Source organism: Marmota flaviventris, chromosome 4 (genome assembly GCF_047511675.1).
Source record: "Marmota flaviventris isolate mMarFla1 chromosome 4, mMarFla1.hap1, whole genome shotgun sequence".
In the NCBI taxonomy this organism is placed as follows: domain Eukaryota; kingdom Metazoa; phylum Chordata; class Mammalia; order Rodentia; family Sciuridae; genus Marmota; species Marmota flaviventris.
In genome coordinates this window covers 31,067,224-31,087,515 of record NC_092501.1, presented here as the reverse complement: position 1 = coordinate 31,087,515, position 20,292 = coordinate 31,067,224, and positions in this window count along the sequence as shown.

The following is a 20,292-nucleotide window of genomic DNA, read 5'->3' as shown; positions in this document are numbered from 1 at the left end:
TTACTGTATTTAGTCTGACATGATGAAAATGAGAGTCTGCTTTTCCAGACTGGACATTTTGCCCCCGGTGGTGTGTGGTGTAACCACCTGGTGTTCCAGGCCTTCCACAATTGCTCTACACCTGGAACTGGCTTACCAGGAAGTTCAGTGCAAGTGTGGAAAGGGACACTTGGTGACTTGTAAATGAGGTGAGACCACAGCCTGCTTCTCTAGCACATGTGGAACAGCACACCATGATAAGCATTCCGACCTGATCTATAGGCACAGTGGATGAGGAAATTAGTACATCAGAAGATTGACAGATGACAAATGGACACTTCCAACCTGAAATAAAATATAAGGTGTGATCACTCTGGAAACAATTGGGATTATCCAGCAAATTTGATAACATATCTATGGCCCTGTATAGATCATAAATGTGAGTGTTCCTAATAATGTAGGCCAAGGTCATGTGCACAAATTTTCATAGAAGCACTGTTTCTAGAAGAAAAAAAAAGTCTTGGAAGTAAACCCAATTTTCCCTCAAAAGAAAAATAATTGTGGCATAGTCACATAATGGAGTACTACTCAACAGTAAAAATTGGTGAACTTCATATATATCACTATGGATAAATAACAATAATTTGAGGAGAAAAGACAAACTAAAGAAGCTTAGGTAGTATGATTTCATTCACATTAAGGTTAGAGGCATATAAAACAAAATGTTATTTAGGATACACACATATGCAGCAAAACCAACAAAGAGAATAATAAATGTAAAAGTCAGATGTGTGGTTATCTTAGAAAGGGATTGGAATGAAGGGGCACATAGGGTTTCCAAACAATGGCAGTGGCCTATGTCTTAAGTTGAATGGTGGGCATAAATGTTCATTTTAATGTTTTTATATCTCACCCATATTGTAGGTATTTATTTAAAAAGTAAATAATTAATGAAAAGAAAACATGGCTTAGGATTATTGGGGAAAACCAAAATAGCATGCCTAAATCTAAGTCAATTCTGTGAGATGACAAGGCTTTGACAGATGACAGATTATCCTGGAGCCTGGGACAAGATCGAACCAGATCACTCTTGGGTTCTTTCTCTAGCATCTCTGGGGGAAAATTACAATGCATGCTTATTGAATGCTCCCTGTGTTTCCTTTACTATGCTGACATTTATTTTACATCCTCAGCAAGGGTAAGTAACTGATCCACAGTTATGCCACTTGTCAACAGAAGAGCTGGGATTCAGACCCCCCACGTCTGTCTCCACAGTCTAAGCTGCTAATCACATGGCTCTGCCATTGCAAGGGAGAGCTTTTGTGAGGGCCGTGCCCTGACATTGACCTTGGGTGAGTCACTTAGTCTCCCTGACTTCAACTTCTCACTTTTAGAACATAGGAACAGGGACTCAGGAGGACTTGGGCTCCTTTTGACTTGGAATCTGAACACTGCCAAAATGACCCACAATTCTTTAGCACTAGCCAAAACTCTGAGTTTCCAGAAAAGAAGTCCTGGATTCTCATTATGAGACTGCTTCCTACGGAGGGGATGGGTGGCTGTGGCAATTACAAAAATTTGAAGGTTTTTCTAGTTCTCGCTGGGACGGGGAGGTCAGTCCCAGTTCAACCTATATGCTCTGCTATAACCTCCCATAGATTGCTATTCCCCAGCAGGACCAGTTTAAACAAACTGCAAAAGGAAGCAGGCACTATGTGGTGTTGGTTCTCCTATGCAGAACCATCTTCTACTCTCGTGATGTTCAGCGCGACAACTACCCTGTGGGGGTTACTATTATCATCCCTATTTAAAGATAGTCCGAGCCTCAGGAAGGTAACAAGATTTATATCCACCCAGTTTTCCTGACCCATCAGCTGGGGTCCCTAACCCCCAAGTCAGTCATTCTCTTTTCCTTTCTGGTGCCCTTTCTCGGGATGGGGTAGGGGGCGCATTCTGCAGCAACAGCAGCCCAGTCGCTCTCTGACACAGGAAAATGGAGCAGGAGCTTGCCAGTGGTCAGGCCCAAGGCTAGTATTCTCAGCTAGTGCCAGCTAAGGGCACGGATGGAAGATGCGCTGGGAGGAGGCCAAGGAGCCCGCAAGACAGCGGAGGAAAATAGCAGAAGAGGATGGGGAGACAAACAGAAAAGGAAGTGCGGTTGAGGCTGGTAGCAGTTTGTCTGTTCTCTTTTGTGGCAGGAGAGGCAGGAAGGGAGGAAGAAGGAAGCTTGAGCAAATGAGCAAGGGCCCTTTTAAGCTCAAAACTGTTCTTTCTATGACACAAATCAGTTCTCTATTTTATCTGTACAGTAAGCTTAACATTCTGTCTATCAAACTGGCCTGGAGTGAAGCCCTGTATTCTTAAGGGAACAATTTAGATGAAAACAGCCTGTACTCACCGCGCTGATCCAAGCCCTGTTGAAAAGAATGTTGCAGCAGCCTATTGGGATGGACAGCTCCTGGCCTGTGTGTCTTCTTCATCTCTCCACCACCCTGTGAAATGTTCCTGCCATCACCTGCTCTCCCTCGAGCCTTGGGCTCCCCTCTTGCTACTTCAAAGCTCAATCCACCCCCACCCTCAGGCTTTAACAACAGACCCCTCTTTAGGGCTTCGGAGGCTTTTCTGTTCTTCTAGAACCACTATGGATGCTATGCACGCCCCTAATGGCTGAGACTCCTTGTTGATCCATCTTATTCCACACGGATTCCCAGTAGGTGCCAATCTCTTTGGTCAGACTGGTCACCAAACCACATCCATCATATGACGCAACCACTAATGCAAAACAGCCATCCAGAAACAGGCCACCAGGAGCCCAGGTGGTTCTCAACAGTCAGGCCATGATAAAGCCAAAGAGCGGGAAAGGGTAGAAAGGCCGAGTTCTCTGGCCTAGTAATGGGTACCTCAGAAATAGGGGAACCAAGATAAGGCTCCTGGCCTCCAAGAGTGGAGGCTCTATCCTTCGGGAGAAGTTCTCAAAAGCACAGGATGTGGCTGTTTGTTCCTGTTACCTTTTATCTGATGAAGTTAGATTAGTCTCTGGTCTTCCTACCTAAGCAGTCCATGTGGGTTCAGAAGGTCCCCAAATAAAAGAAAGACTTGAGCAAATGAGATCATGTTCTTGGATAGATGATTCAGCATTATAAAGATGTCCATTCTCTCCCATTTACATTAAGTAAAAGTTTAATGTAATCCCAATTGAAACAGCAATAGGACTCTCCCCCTCTGCTCAGGCTGGCACTAGACAAGTTGATTCTAAGTTTCTGTATGAAAATAAACAGGCAAGAAGAGCCATAAAAGCCCTGACAAAGAAGATCAAGTGGGTAGAAAGGACCTCGCCCAGCCAGATATTAAAACACACTGAAGCCTATCTAGTAAAAATAGTATGGTAAAAAAAAAATAATAATAATAATAAAATAAAGTACTACCAAAAAGATAAAACAGCACAGTATGGTATTGCTGTGTGGCCAATGGAACTACAGGGAAAATGCAGACATAAATTGGAGAATATAAGGAAACGAAGCCTGTTATGAGTGAGAATACTTAATGGAGAAAAAAAGGGCTTTTTTAACAAATGAGAAAATTATAAAGCCATTAGGAAAAAGACAAAAGATCAGATTTGTACCTCAAATCATTTGCCAGAGAAAACACCCAATGGATCCAAGATCTAAATATAGGAAGTGAAGAAACCACAGTTAAATTACTTTACAACCCTAATTATGACGTAAAATCTAGAAGTAATGAAAAAACATTTTGATAAATTTAGCTAAAGAAATAGAGAAGATTTTCATGCAAAAAAAATACCATCATAAGCAACATCAAAAAATATAGGGTCAATTAAAAAAATTGCATATATATATATATATATATATATATATATATATATATATATATTTATATTCTACAAACTGGCAGTAGAGAGTTACATTATGTTTTACAATAAAAGGCTACTCTCTTTAGTGGATCAGGAGCTCATTAAAGTTGAGAGAGAAAAACCCAGCCCCGCCCCCCTGCAAAAAAAACCCTAGACAAAAAGTGAACAAAAATGGTCTTTAAATGCATGAAAAGATATTCAATCACACTTCTATTAAGAGAGAGGTAATTATAACCAGGCTGACGAAATATCTCACATATCAGATTTTGCAAATCTTAAAGCCTGATGATAGAATGTTGTTGAAGCTCTGATGAAACACTTTTTTTTTTTTTTTTTAGAGAGAGAGAGAGAGAGAATTTTTTAATATTTATTTTTTAGTTTTCGGCGGACACAACATCTTTGTTTGTATGTTGTGCTGAGGATCGAGCCCGGGCTGCACGCATGCCAGGCGAGCACACTACCGCTTGAGCCACATCCCCAGCCCATGAAACACTTTTTTATAAAATATATTTTTAATTGCAGATGGACACAATATCTTAATTTATTTATTTTTACATCGTGCTGAGGATGGAACCCAGTGCCTCATGCATGCAAGGCAAACTCTCTACCATTGAGCTACAACCCCAGCCCCCTCTGATGAAACACTTTGGCTTGCAAAGTGTCACATCCCTGAGAAGTGAAATGGGCAATACATAACAAAATTATTTGCATTTGCCTTGTGACCCAGGAATCACTTCTAGGATCTTATCCTGAAGATACACCTTCACACATATATACATGCAACATCTGCATATAATTGATTATTGCAGTTACATTGGTAATAGCAAAAAAAATTGAAAACCTAAATATCTATCAGTAGGGATCTGGTTGTATAAATTTTGGTATATACATATAATATGTATACACATATGCACACACACTTATTATTGCAGATATAATCTTGGGAGTGGTAAATCAGAAGCTAATAAAAATTGTCACCCATGGGAGACAGAAGGAAACAGGAAATAGAGCTAAAGTGATAAGGATGTAGATAGATTCTATGGCTCTTTTTTATTAATTTCTGACATTTAAACTAGGTAACTGTGTGACATATCCTAATAATAGAATTAAAGCAAAAAGAAAAAAACAAACAGAAACAAAATAAATTTCAGCCATAATGTATTCACAGAGAATTATTTCAAGTAACTGTGAACACAGTTCTCAGTAAAATGTATTCAACAATGAAAATAACTGCAAAGAGACTGTGCTTAGTTTTTTGTATTTTTAGTAGAAAAATATGTAGGGTGATTGTTGAGGTGATTTTCATATAGTACAAAAAATTAGTAGGAACCAAGGTTTATAGTTTAATAAAGAAAAATATGAACACAAATTCAAAGAAGAAAAAATTTGATAATATTAAATTTAGTTGGAAATATCTAGCTGCATCATGATTAATAATATTATTACTATTATTTTATTATTAACTAATAATAGTAATAATAATAAAATAAAACCTCAAAAAAATAAAAACTGGAACTTCTTAGAAGTGATAAAATTTCAAATTTTAGACACCACATGGAAAAATGCTAAATCACACTTTTATTAAGAAAAGAGTAGATTCCCCACCAAAACTGGGCAGGGGCTCCTGTTGAAGACAGCATTGATTTCAGGTATGGGTGGGAAAAGTAGAAAATGAACCTGAGCCCTCTTATTTTTTCTTTCTCCTCAGAAAGCAAAGAGATGCTGAAAGATAGTGATGTCGGAAGAACATAGGAGCAACTCCTTGAAGGGGATTCCAGGAGAAAATTTTGAGACAATTTGAGTATTCAAAAGAATAATGACTGTATTTTAAAACCTCAAACAAGCCGGGTGTGGTGGCACACGCCTGTAATCCCAGACTCTTGGGAAGCTGAGAAAGGAGGATTGCAAGTTCAAAGTCAGCCTCAGCAAAAGTGAGGCGCTAAGCAACTCAGTGAGACCCTGTATCTAAATAAAATACAAAATAGGGCTGGGAATGTGGCTCAGTGGTCGAGTGCCCCTGAGTTCAATCCCTGGTACCACAGGAAAAAAATAATAATAATAATAAAATAAAACCTCAAACAAATAAAAATCCACTAGTCCACAATAATAAAACTAAAAACATCATTTGCTAACCTTGGAGGTAACTATTTTATCAAGTCCACAATGAGAAATTTTAAAAACTAGATTAATTGCATTGACTCTAATGTTTCAAGGAGGAATTGAAAATCCTACTTGACTTTCACAGAAAAATGTTAATTAGTAATTGCAGAATGAAGGTTAGAATAAGAAAAATCACCATTTAGCAACCCGAAATAGTTGGTTGAGCCAAAGACCACCATCAATTAATGCCAAAATGAGTTGTTGAAATGTTCCAATGATAACAGCCCATCTGTCTCATCCAGAGATCACTGGATAACTGCAAAGTGGACCTTTTCAGAGCTGAGATCTGGCTCTCGTTACCTTAATAATATGATCAAACTCAACAGTATTCATATTGCTTCCTGATGTGGTATAAAACTAAGTACATCCATCTCACTTATGAAGTATTCTTGCCATAAATATTCAATCTCAGTCTAATTAACTTGTAGATTTAACTTTCACCTTCCATAGAGTGGACATATAATTAATCATCCAAATGAGGGCATTCTGGGGAGTGAATGATTAACAAGCGTGCTATGCCCAAGCTGTAAACTGGATATTCCTATACACAGGGAATACAAGGTCCTTTGAAACTTACAGGAAATAAGGGGATAAAAGAGCAAGTTGGGCAGCACTAGGAGGAAATAGTAATCATTTAAAAATTCCAAATGTTAGGGCTGGGGTCGTGGCTCAGTGGTAGAGCGCTTGCCTAGCATGCGTGAGGCACTGGTTTGATTCCCAGAACTGCATATAAATAAATAAAGGTACATTGACAGCAAAAAAAAAAAAAAGTAAAAGTTAAAAAAAAAAAATTCCAAATGTGGAGAGTCTACAAGGCAACTACTTGGTCTTCTAAAAAAGCGGGGAGGGGAGTAAAGGAAATATTCAAAATTAAATCAGACTCAAGATCCGTGACAACCAAATGCCTTACATGAACTTAAATAGGATATTGGTTTAAGGAAACCAACTACAGAAATCATTTGTGGACAGCTGGAGAAATGTTCTGAATATTAGGTAGTATCCAGGAATTATTAATGTGCTTGGGCATGATAATGGTATTGTGGTAATGAAGGAGAAAATCCTTATTAGGGCATTTTTTTGGGGGGGAGACATGCACTGATGGATTTAAGTTTTAAGGGTTATGATGTCTATGATTTAAATGGTTTAGAAAAAATGTTAGCAATGGTTGAAGCGGGTTGATGGGTGTCTGGTGTTCATTGTGCCATTTTTCATCTTTTCCACATATTTGAAATTTTCACGTAAGAATTTTTAAAAAATGGCTGGGCTCCAAATGTCTTGACTCCTTAGTCCCCTCTAAAGAGTCACTGGGGGCATTGGAATTGCCAGTGACCCAGCCATCCTCCTATGCTGCCTTCATAAAAGGAGAAGAAAATCCTGCTTGGGAGACATCTGGTATAGTCTTTCCATCTCACATCTGTTAATCCCAATCTTGACCATTTTCTAATTTCTAGTGGCCTTCCCAAATCTCACTCAATGCCTACTTTCTTCCAGAAGCTTGTCCCATTTCATTCAGGTCTACTCCTCTGATCTCCATCTCTTCTTCTCATATTTACTTATTTATTTATTTGTACTGGGGACTAAACCCAAGGGTGCTTTTTCACTGAGCGACATCTATTTCTATTTTTATTTTAAGACACTAAATTGCTGAGACTGACCTCAAACTTGTGATCCTCCTGCGTCAGCCTTCCAAATCACTGGGATTACAGGCTTGGGCTACCGTGTCCGTCCATCTCTTCATATTTGGACTACAGTTTTGATGTTTATCCATAAACCAACTCTTTAGTATTTGCTATACTATATATTCCATTACTTTAGTAAGATTATAAACACCCCTATGAAAGGACTATATTCTATTTCTTTGATCTTTCTTTATAGCAAACATAAAACTAGAATATTATTTATAAATTACAAAAACTTCCTGAATTAAATATGGAAGTTATTAAAAGACATCCACAAAACTATGAAATAAAAAGTAGCTGTGAGAATTTTTACTCCTCACACTTCAGATACAGCCCTAATATCCAGAGTATAAAAAGAACTCAAAAAATTAAACAATAAGATAACAAATAACCCAATCAACAAATGGGCCAAGGACCTGAACAGACACTTCTCAGAGGAGGACATACAATCAATCAACAAGTACATGAAAAAATGCTCACCATCTCTAGCAGTCAGAGAAATGCAAATCAAAACCACCCTAAGATACCATCTCACTCCAGTAAGATTGGCAGCCATTATGAAGTCAAACAACAACAAGTGCTTGAGAGGATGTGGGGAAAAGGGTACTCTTGTACATTGCTGGTGGGACTGCAAATTGGTGCGGCCAATTTGGAAAGCAGTATGGAGATTCCTGGGAAAGCTGGGAATGGAACCACCATTTGACCCAGCTATTGCCCTTCTCGGACTATTCCCTGAAGACCTTAAAAGAGCATACTACAGGGATACTGCCACATCGATGTTCATAGCAGCACAATTCACAATAGCTAGACTGTGGAACCAACCCAGATGCCCTTCAATAGATGAATGGATTAAAAAAATGTGGCATTTATACACAATGGAGTATTACTCTGCACTAAAAAATGACAAAATCATGGAATTTGCAGGGAAATGGATGGCATTAGAGCAGATTATGCTAAGTGAAGCTAGCCAATCCCTAAAAAACAAATGCCAAATGTCTTCTTTGATATAATGAGAGCAACTAAGAACAGAGCAGGGAGGAAGAGCAGGAGGAAAAGATTAACATTAAACAGAGACATGAGGTGGGAGGGAAAGGGAGAGAAAAGGGAAATTGCATGGTAATGGAGGGAGACCCTCATTGTTATACAAAATTACATATAAGAGGTTGTGAGGGGAATGGGAAAAAAAACAAGGAGAGAAATGAATTACAGTAGATGGCGTAGAGAGAGAAGATGGGAGGGGAGGGGAGGGGGGATAGTTGAGGATAGGAAAGGCAGCAGAATACAACAGTTACTAATATGGCATTATGTAAAAATGTGGATGTGTAACCGATGTGATTCTGCAATATGTATTTGGGGTAAAAATGGGAGTTCATAACCCACTTGAATCTAATGTATGAAATATGATATGTCAAGAGCTTTGTAATGTTTTGAACAACCAATAAAAAAAAGTTGCTGTGAGATGCAACTACTGTTCAAATTTAAGAATCAAATATATGTTTAAAATAATTGAAATTCTAATGCTAATGCAGGAACAGGACCTATGTGGCCATGAAAAATTTTGTTTTTTGACCACAATACTTCTCCAATACAGCCTGAGTATAGACTTAGCATCCTTCTCAAAATGCATCCAGGAAGTACTCAAAGTGACACTTCAGCAGAAAATTATTTATCATCTCTGTCCTTAGATTAAGGAATCAAACTTTTGCCTCCCCTGGAACTCATCATCTGCATGTAACTCCAATGCGACAGTCTCTGTCATGTTGCTTCCTTGATCCCACTCTCTTGTCTTACCTATATCAAACTCTTTCCCTAGTCCCCAGGAGGTCCAAATGAATCCCTGGCCTTCCCAGGCCTCACCAATCTTCCTCCATCACCATCCTTGGAACAGTGTCCTCTGGAGGACGTCATCCCCTGCAGTACAGAACCCTGATTGCCCCAATGCGGAGTGTCCTGAGATTAGACTACATTCACGGTCCTGCATTCATAGCATTTGTTAGACCTGGAATAGGCCTTAGAGAGAGTTGCCAGATTCAGCAAATGGAAATGCAGCATGCCCAATTTAATTTTAGATAAACAAATGATTTTTTTTAAAGTAAAAGCCTGTCCCAAATATTACATAGTATTATATATTTTATCTGGCAAATCTCAGGAAAGAAGAAAATCAAGCCCCAGAGAGTGAAGTGGTCTGTACAAGTCCATTTCAGACAAAGACTCCAAACCAGAAACACACACACACACACACACACACACACAAACAGAGCAGAAAGAACTAAAACCTCTTTACTCCCAACTCACATATAATGTGTTTTTTTTGTTTTGTTTTTTGGCAAAGAACACATCTGTGGTTGAGTTGTATTTAATCAGAACAAGGAAGCCGATTGTTTATAAAAAAAAATATTTTGTTCATGGTTTTTAAATTATTGAACAAAATAATTTGAGCTCTTATGGTGAAAAAGTTTAAGAAAGTTCTCACATCTCTGAGCTCTGGTTATCTGAGTGAAAGAATTCAAATTCCCTCATAAAAAATGGCAAATCAAAGACTGACAGACCAGAAATGTCAAACAGTGCAGGTGGTGGCCTTAAAATGAATGAAAACCAAGTGGATCACCGTCATCCTCCCAGACCATGACTGCCTGGCCCATGAGATTTCAATATTCTGCTCTTCTATAGATGGAAAGACCCTGCATATAAATGAACAAATATTTATAGAAAGCCACTTGATATCAGTAGATCTATATGGATCACCTATGGCATAACTATATAGATTTTTTTCATATTAGTAAGTAGAGGACATTAGAATACCCCACAAGAACATGAGTAAAGAGCATAAAAGGTTGATTCACAAAAGAGGAGGTACGAGTGGCTGATAAAGATATAAACAAGTCCACAGTCTTACTAAAGCACAGAAATGCAAATTAAAGCAAGTATAAGATGCCAATTTAACCTATCAGAATTAGTTAAAAATTAATAACATTCAGGTTTGTCAAAGGACATTGCTAAATGGGTACTCTTGCTGAAAAATGTACTATAAATTGATAGGAACTTCCTAAAGTAATTTAGTAATATGTATGAAATTCTTAAAATGTTCATGTACTTAAAAGAAAGTGAAAATTTTCTGAAGTTTTCCCTAAGTTAAGCGTTATTTATAAAAGTACACAATTAGATTCTATGATGTAAATATCCAATGATAATGCAATAATTTTACAAATTGTAATCGCTCCATAGTATGAATAGAAAACAACATTTAGAAACAATATTTAATAGAATAATCAATAGAAACAATATTTCCAAATAATCTATGGTGACATGGGAAAATCAAACAATAAAGAAGTCGGACTTGAAATTTTCCATATAGTTTATGGACAATTATAGTTAATGAGTCACATTATAATCACACACACACACACACACACACACACACAAAACACAGAAACATTAACAATAATTATCTCCAGATGACTGTCATGTCTAAAGTTTCCTGATTTCTAAATAGATCTTTTGTTTTTAAAAATAGAGTAAAAATTTAAAAGATGTTTACTGCACAGGTAAAATAATACCACCTTGTGTTGGTTTCATAGGACTGCCATAACAATTTATGGCAAATTTGGTGACTTAAAACAACAGAAATTTACTATCTCCCAGTTCTGGAGGCCGGAAGTCCAGCATCAAGTTGTCTGCAGGGCTGTGCGAAGGAACCCTCCTCTCCTGCTCCTTGTAGCTCCAGGCTCTCCTTGCTTGTGACTGTGTAACTCCTCTACCTCTGTCTTCCCCTGGTCTTTTCTCTCTGTGTCTCTTGCAAGAATGCTTACTACTGAATTTAGAACTCACCTATTTAACACATCATGATTTCAAATTGAAATCTTTAATTCTATTTGCAAAGACCTCCCCCTTTCCAAAAAGGGTGACATTCCCAGATTCCCAGTGTTAGGGCATAGACACATCTTCCTGGGGCAAATATTCAACCTGCTGCGCACCGTAAGATGATAGAGGATAAGTCACTTGACCTATAAATATCAAATACATGATATTTTCTCTTAGTCCTAAGAGAAAACCACAAGTGATAGAAAACCCAACTCAGGATGGACTAAGTAAGAAAGGAAGTAGTTGAATAATCCAAGTGTCCTGTGGCTGGGCAGGCAGGAGAATTCAGGCCCAAATACTATGGTTAGGACCATTTTCCCACACTTTCTGGACCTCCTGGCTAGTTCCTTCTTTCAGAGTGGCTAGATGGCTTTTTCAGTGAGTAGCTGGATCCAATTCATACTATCCACTGAGAGACAATTTAACTTTTTGAAAATTTTGTGAACCTATTGTTAACACAGCCATTATTTGGAAAACAACAACAACAACAACATAAGATTGCAATTAAATAAATTATTTTAAAAAGAAAGTTAATAAATACACTCACCTCTTCCTCATTATTTTACTTTTATTTATGCTTTTGAGATTATTAACATTTGTTCCATCTATCTCTATAATAATGGAATAATGTTGTGCTACTATACATTTCTTCTCAAGTTCATGTTCACTGACATTATGGGGGAACTTAAAATCAGTCATAGTAGAAGTATTTTTACCGCAGGATCTGGCAAATGCTACAAATCAGGAATTTTTTTCCCAAGAGCCAGTCATTAACCATTCACTGACACACACACCACTCTGGCCCCAGGTTCAAGTACAAGGGGATGGAGACACACCCTCAGATAAAGTGAAGATCCAATTTCATTGGATATTTTGGTCACATCTCCATTTCTGAACTGAACACCAGGGCTGGGGGAAGTTGCTTTGATCTCCATTATGAAGCTAGGTGAGAGGCCCACCCAAACCTACAGATTTAGGGTCATACCCACGTGAATATCAGGAGCTGTCAATGGAAGGAGGAGGAGATGGCTATTGGGGAAAACTTATAGTAGTATTACCACCAAATATTGTAAAGTAATGGGCTACACATCATCTCAATCTGCCCTAAACCTCAAGGTCTCATTCATCCATTCATTTTAGACAAAATGTGCATGATGTTGGACAGTGAGGCTCCTGGTAAATGAAGTGAGATGGGTAGTCCCTGACAAGAGAGGTCTTCCCCAGTCTCTAATCTTCCCTTTGGAAGGATAATGACTCACTCTTTTCTCCTAGGTTAGTGGAGGACACATATTCAAACAAATAATTGCAAAATGATGTGATGTGTGCATTCCTAGAGATGTGTAAAGGCTGGGCTGAGGGCTAGTGGGGAAGTTAGGAAAATGGGGACAGCTCCCCAGGGAGGGTGTGTGAGCTGGACCTTTGCATACACATAGGCAAGAGAAGCACAGAGGAGAGTTGATGTTCCTGGGGCACCACCGGAGCAATGGCCCCTCAGTGTCACCCAGCTTCCTTCGCACCTCCTCTCCTCTTCCAACCCTCTAGACTTCTCAGGAAGGTGGGGTTCCTCTCTCCCTCTCCTTTCCATTCTGAGTCAGAAAATGGAAACCAGAATGGCAGTCACACAAAAGCATCGCTTGGTGCACCCTTGCATGGAGAACACCCAGGTTTTCAATGGAATCTTCAAAGAGTCTGGACCACTTGGGAATCTCCAGCTGCCTCACCACCTCTGGGATGAAAGCCACTTGTCCTCAAACATGGCATCCAAAGGCACAGGTTCTCGCTTTGTTAGCTTTTCTCTTTGGCTCAATTACTCTCTTGCCACAGAACCGTTTTCTATTTTCATCTCCAGGGAAGACGTTTCTACAACAGTCTTTTGAGCCTGGGGACCAAAGCACCATTTATAGCTCTGCTTCTATGGGGAAGAGTGCTTTCAAGAGCCCAACATTCAACTTACAAATAAATGATTGAACTCAACTGCAATTGCTTTTAAGCAAAGAACTTCCTGTAAGGTTTGCACACTTCAGTGCTAAAGACTGGTGTGTGTGTGTGTGTGTGTGTGCCTTAGAATTTCTAAATATGAGCACCAGGTGTTGCATTTTCAGACTGACCAAGTGTGACCTTTTTTAAAAAAAAAAAAAAACTTCTTAAAGCAACAGAATCATATATCTGTTTCAAAGAACACTTGGCTTAAAAAATGGCTAGAGTCAAAAATAAATAAATAAAAGAGCAATACTGAAAATGTAAGGGGAAAAGATATATATTAGCACCATAAAGAAAATAGGTTACTTTATTTTTTAATTTTATCATTACAGATTAAGGCAAGCTTCCAAGTCCAGGGAGAGATCAGAGATCAAAGTGACCCGCACAAGCTGGTTTTCCTTTGAATTCAACCATCCAAAGAAATAGTCATGATGAGGTTTCTAGTCTGCTTCAAAGCAAGCACAGACCCCTCGTCAAAAAGAATAAGAAAAACGTTAAAAACCACATAATGAAGATAGCACATACTTTGTCTCCCTGATAAATCATCAGATAATTCACACATCAGAAGAGTGATCAATTGCTTTTTTTTTTTTTTTTGCATTGAAAGAAGGCTGCTTGCTGGGCTCAGTACTGCATTGCACCCTCCCACCTCTTGATTCTTATTTCTCTTCTACACCCTTGACTGACCTTCCCTCCTCAGTTTCTTTATTTCTCTCTCACTTCCTGTAATCATAGGGTATGACGTGGTTAGAATTAATGCCCCTGAACCAAAGAAATTAACTTAACTGTAGTTTTTTTTTTTTCCTTTCAAAACTACTTACTTACTGGTGTTATTCAAGATCCATGTCCTAGGTATAAACATTGGCAAGATGACGCCTTGTTCCTGTAAACACTTGTATATAATTTTCTATGCACATAGATCTATGTTTTTTTAATAATGCTATTAAACTTTCTACAAACTTGTTTACGGTTTGAATGAAATCTAGTATTTCCCAGTGAGCTGAGCTGATTATGGGCTCTTTAGGATCCAATGCAAAAGGAACACGGGAGGCCCCTGACACAACAATTTTTAGGGATTTCGAGACGATGGTGGCAGAACAGTGAGCCAAGTGTGGGGCTCTGCTGTGTGCGGGGGCCCTGGGTGACTGAGCAAGTCACACACCCATGGAATTTGTCCTGCTGGTGTGTCTTTATTAATGAGAGCACAGACTTGTACAGTTCTCTAGGCTGGTCTGGAATGAACAAAAAGTTCACATTGAAAATTAAGTAATGTGCCCCCCCGCCCCCACCAAAACAAGTGTCAACATCCTGTGGTGGTTTCCAATATACTTCCCGAGAATTCACTTATTTACCATAACTGACACAGAAAATGTTGTCATTCATTAAAGCACCTGGACCAACCGATGGAGAGGGTGTTTTGGGTGACCCATCTTTGAATTTTTAGAATTTAGTAAGACAGAATAAAATTGTGCAAACAGTAGAAGGAATTTTGAAGTCACCTTCCCCCTGGGGCCAGAAGCATTTGAAATGTATGACTAGCCCCTGAGCGACTGAGAACATAACTGACATTAGCTATGATGTAATTGACAGCTGGATTGATGGAAGGGGTGATAAAGCTGAGAGATTCTGGAGAACGGGTTTCTCTGGTTCCAACAAATCAAATCATCATCCCATTTTCCATTAAGTGTCTCATGGTTGGAATTAAATGGGGTTTCACTTTGTCCTGGTCCTTCTGAAATTTCCAAGTACCTCCTCTTTACACCCCATCCAATGTCCTCACCCTTTGTCCTCCTGGACACTATGCCTTCCCTGTGTGATAATGCAGTCATAGTCCTCTGTCCTTTCTTGCTAAGTTGGCAGGATATTAGTGACATATTCTGTCCAGACTTCTATTGGCTTTTAAGTGAGGAATGCCGTTGGTTCAGGAAATGGAGAAGAACATCAAAGTTCCAGTAGCTGGATGGCTTGCGGCTAGATTCCACTGCATGTCCCAAGAGCAAATACAAGCTGCCATCAAGAAATTTATCCTTTTCCGTCAATTGTCCAATCCAGTCCCCCATCAAGACTCACCTGAGCACCAGGAATTTTATCTTTACAACCCTTTGGGCACAAATGAGAAAACTTGAACTTGGAGAGATTGAATAACTACTAAAAGGGGCAAGACTGTGTGTCAGCCATGCATGGTCTGACTCTTGATCTTATTCTTTACTGTCCACAAAATGCTGCTATAAATTATACGACCGAACATTTTCACATTTTCTAGGAAACAATCATATTTATAAGACTGCAAGTAGCTTATACAATTTCCAGTGGTTTTCCCTATCTTCGGTCCCTCTGTCAATCACCTTACTGATGCCCTTGCGGCTCTAACAGTCATCCTCCCTTAAAACCCAAAGGATGCTACTAACTTCCCAGTCACCCCACCCAACCCCCCACCACTGTCTCTTCTCAGATGCTGTTAGAAGAGGGGAAAAAACTAAAAGCAGCAAGCCCAAGAATACTTACCACCAAGGAGAAATAAACTAATCCTCCTTAAAGGAGTTGAAAATATTTCAAGAACATTGAAACTTTCAAAAATCTAGAGTTGTGTTGCGTAAGTTGGCTGGAAAAATGTTGCACCGCCTTGTAAAAATTCAAATAACAACAAATGTGCCGGTAGCACTTTATAAAGCTCTTTCACATACCCACTTGAACTTCACACCATGTTATGGCACAGTTGCTAATATTAGGTCCATTTGACAGAGGAGAAAACTGAGGCACAGAGCAGTTATGTGACTTGCCCAGAATTAGTCAACGTGAGAAGTGAAGTTAGGTTTTCTGATCTGGGAGCCCAGGTTCTTTCCACTCTCCCACACAGCTATTTATTGAACTATATCTTCAGCTCAATGCACATTTATTTCTTCTTTTTTTTTCCAAATGACAGAAAGGGCTGAGAACTGCTGTAAATCTCTGCAGCTTACACATCCTCTTGCTGCTGAATTTAGAAGTCATTGACCTTTGCTATTCTTTCAAAATCTGAGTAGGCTTCAGATCACTGGAGAAATATGAATTATTTAATTAAAGAATCTAAGACAGCGAGGAAGCAACCCAAAGGAAAAGAAACTTGTATCTAATACCTCGTTTGATCCACAGAAATAAATTCCAGTGGATTAAATACTGAAATATGAAGATAAAACTATTAAAAAATGAGTCGAGAACATGGGACTTCCCCTTCCCACATGAGAGGGCCAATTTTGTAATATCTAAACTAGTCCCAGAACTCAAGAAGAAAAACACAACACATCCAGTCGAAAAATATGCAAAAGATATAAATGGATGACTTATTGAAATACCCATTACCCTTAAATAAAGATGCACAATGTGTTACATATTAAAGGAAAAGCAAATGAAAACTCCAATGGAATATCTTTTTCCAGATATCAGGTTTGCAAAAAATAATAATAATAATAAAAATTTAAAGTTTGGTAACACAATGTATGCTAAGTGTGTAAGAGAATGAACCCTTTCTCCTTGCAATATATAATCTGAGTATAAATTGCTACATCCTCAAAGAGCAATTTGAAGATTTCTATAAGGATTTAAATGCACAGATGGAGGATTTCAGCAAATTACTTGCCATCAAATTGTCCATGTCATTGATGGAGCCTGGAGTTTACTCTAAACCCCAGGCTATGGGCACAGCCCTGGAGCTGAAGGACCAGGAGGTCAGAGAGGCCTCTACCTACACATTAAATAGACATCAGTGAGCACTCATCTCAACAAGTGACACCTTCTTTTAAAATGAACTTTTTTGTTGTTGTTGTTGTTTTGTGGTGCTGGGGATTGAACCCAAGGCCTTGTGCATGGGAGGCAAGCACTCTACCCACTGAGCTGTATCCTCAGCCCTGAACTTTTTTTTTTTTTAAGGGAAGTTTTAAGTTCACAGAAAATTGATCAGAAGGTACAGAGATGTCTCATAATCCTCCTGCCCCACCTGTGCACAACCTCCCACATTATCAACATCCCCCACCTGAGTTGATGAACCTGCACTGACACATTATCATCATCCAATGTCCACACTCCATTATGGCTTCTTCTTGGTGTTGTGCATGGGTTATTCTGTCGGTTTGGACAAACGTGTAATAACCATGGTAGTGTCATACAGAGTAGTCTCATTGCCCTAAAAATCCTCTGTGCTATGTCTATTAGTTCCTTTAATTCTCATGGTAAACTGGAAGAAAAATGTCTATTAGGCATGTTTTAATTATGAGGAAATCACGACTCAAAGAGGTCAACTTTCTGGCCCACGGTCACAAAGCGGCTAAATGGCAGAGCAATCCAATGCCAGGCCAGCCTCTATATTTACAGAACTGCTGTCTACACCCTGTTTGTACTACCAGCTAGAATCCCCAAAGCTGGGAGGTGGAGAGACCTGTGTTACATGATACTGGTCCTCAAAATGTGTTGTTCAGGCTGAGGTGTCGGCAGGCTGGCGAGCTTGGGAGAGCGTGGACACAGCAAGGAGGAGGCTGATTACTAGCCAGAAAGTGGGTTCTCCCCAGATGCCAAATCTGCTGGCATTGGACTTGCCAGCTTCCAGAACTCTGAGGGGGAAAAGGTTTGTTGATCAAGTAAAAAAAAAAAAACAGAAAAATGTGTTGGTCAAATGAATGAGTGTCACCATCATAATCCTGATATTGGCCTTTGCAGATAAAAAGGTTATTGCACAAAGGAAGAAGCTCACAAAGCAGAACCCAAAACAGTGAAGGCTAAAAGGAAGGCCATTGAAATCTTTTTATCATTTATTCATGATACTCGGGACTTAGAGACTCCAACAGGGACTTTGCTTTACAGCCCAGAGACTTTTTAAACAGAAAATGCTGACACCAAGTGGTGACAAGCAGAAAGAACATCCATGCCCATGGCCAGTGCTGGAAAGGAAGCCCTGTCTGGCCTGCTCACAGGCCACCAGCTCCCAGGCAAAGTGGCTTGTCAATGACATCACCGACAGGTTCATCTCGCAGCACTTCTCAGATGTGTTTATGGGTTTGCTCCCAAGAAGCTGGAAATCCCTTCCCTGCCATCAGAATGGCGCTGCCACGGCAGGCCTGTGCTTCTGGGTCCTCATTTACACCGCCTCTGCCTACAGCGTGTGCATGGTTCAACACACACGTGTGTGGATTCGCAAGTTCTTGTATCTGGTGCAAAATCACTTATCTTACCTTCTGTGTACAGAGGAAATATGAGCTTCATTATTTTATCTACAGAAGAACTGATTTTCCTTTCTTCTGGCTGGGATGTGCATAAAAACTAAAGTTTAGTCTCATCCAGTCATTTCAGTCCAACCCAATCATTTCAACTGTCCCTTTATATGACTCTGATTTTTTTGTGCTTGGATGACTCCAGGAGGTTAACATCATTCAGAATTCTGCTCCCTCTCCCCAAGGGTAACTGTCCTTGTGACATAGAGGTACAATGTTTCAAAGCATGGCTGAGAAGTGGAGCCAGTACTCAAAGGGAAGATGATACCTTCCTGCCTGCTGCCACCTGGTGAGTGCTCAGGGGTACAAGTTTAAGTTGCCCACAGTATTGATGAAAATGCTCCACCAATTAAAAGTGGTTATTTCACTTAGCAAACCCAAATATCAAGAAGGAGTAAGGAACTGGGCTCAGCTGTGCATTCTTATAATCCCAGAAACCTGGAAGGCTAAGGCAGGAGAATCACAAATTTGAGGCCAGCTTCCAGAACTTAAAGAGAACTTGTCCCAAAATAAAATAATTAAAAGGACTGGGATGTAGCTCAGTGGTAGAAGGCCCTTAGGTTTAATCCCCAGTACCAAAACAAGGGATATGGGGAGAATAGGGAGGAAATATATAATTTTTTTTTTAGATTTACATAAAGGAAGACATAGTGGAGGTGTCCATCTCAGCCATGCTTCACAAATATTCTGAACCAGTAGTTTCAAAGCCTTGGCAGCAAGAGAGGATTTTGTAGAGCCTGTAAAAAACGCAGATACCCCATTGTGCCCTTGTTCTTTGAGATTTGGATTCCACGGTCTATTATGGGGTCTGGTCATTGTTAAAGGCTAAGGTAGTTCTACCATGTAGCCAGGGTTATGAACCAAAAGTTTAAGCACACACACAAAAAATTATATAACACTGCATGCATGTAACAAGTAAGCAACATTTTTGTTTTTCACTCTTTACTATGGACTGAATGTTTGTGTCAACCTACCAAATATAATTCACATAGTAAGCCCTAATCCTCAATGTGATGGTATTTGGAGATGAGGACTTAGAGAGCTAACTGGGTCCCAAGAGTGGAGCCCCCAGCCAATGGATTAGTCCCCTTATAAAAAGAGACATGAGATTGGTGATCTCTCCATCTATGACATGAGGATACAGCGAGAAGGTGGTTATCAGTGGTCTACAAACCAGTAGGAGAGCCCTCACAGGAACAGCCAACTGGTACTCCAGAATGGGGAGAAATAAATTTCTATTGTTTAAGCCCCCCAGTCTAGGGCATTTTTGTTATAACCTGATCTGAAGAAGACATCATAGCGAGCTAGAAGACTCTAATGATGGAATTTGCTTACTTTTCCTCTCAGAGGTACCAACCTGCTGTTGGATTTACTTTCTCTCCTGACCCTCATTGCAAGCTATCTGAGGCAAACCCCTTCCTTCAGCAGAAGCTCTTACTGTCAGACCCTCGGCTCCTCTACCTTTTCTAACAGCGTGTGACTGAGTAGAACGCAGATTTACCTCCTCTGACACCAACAAGCC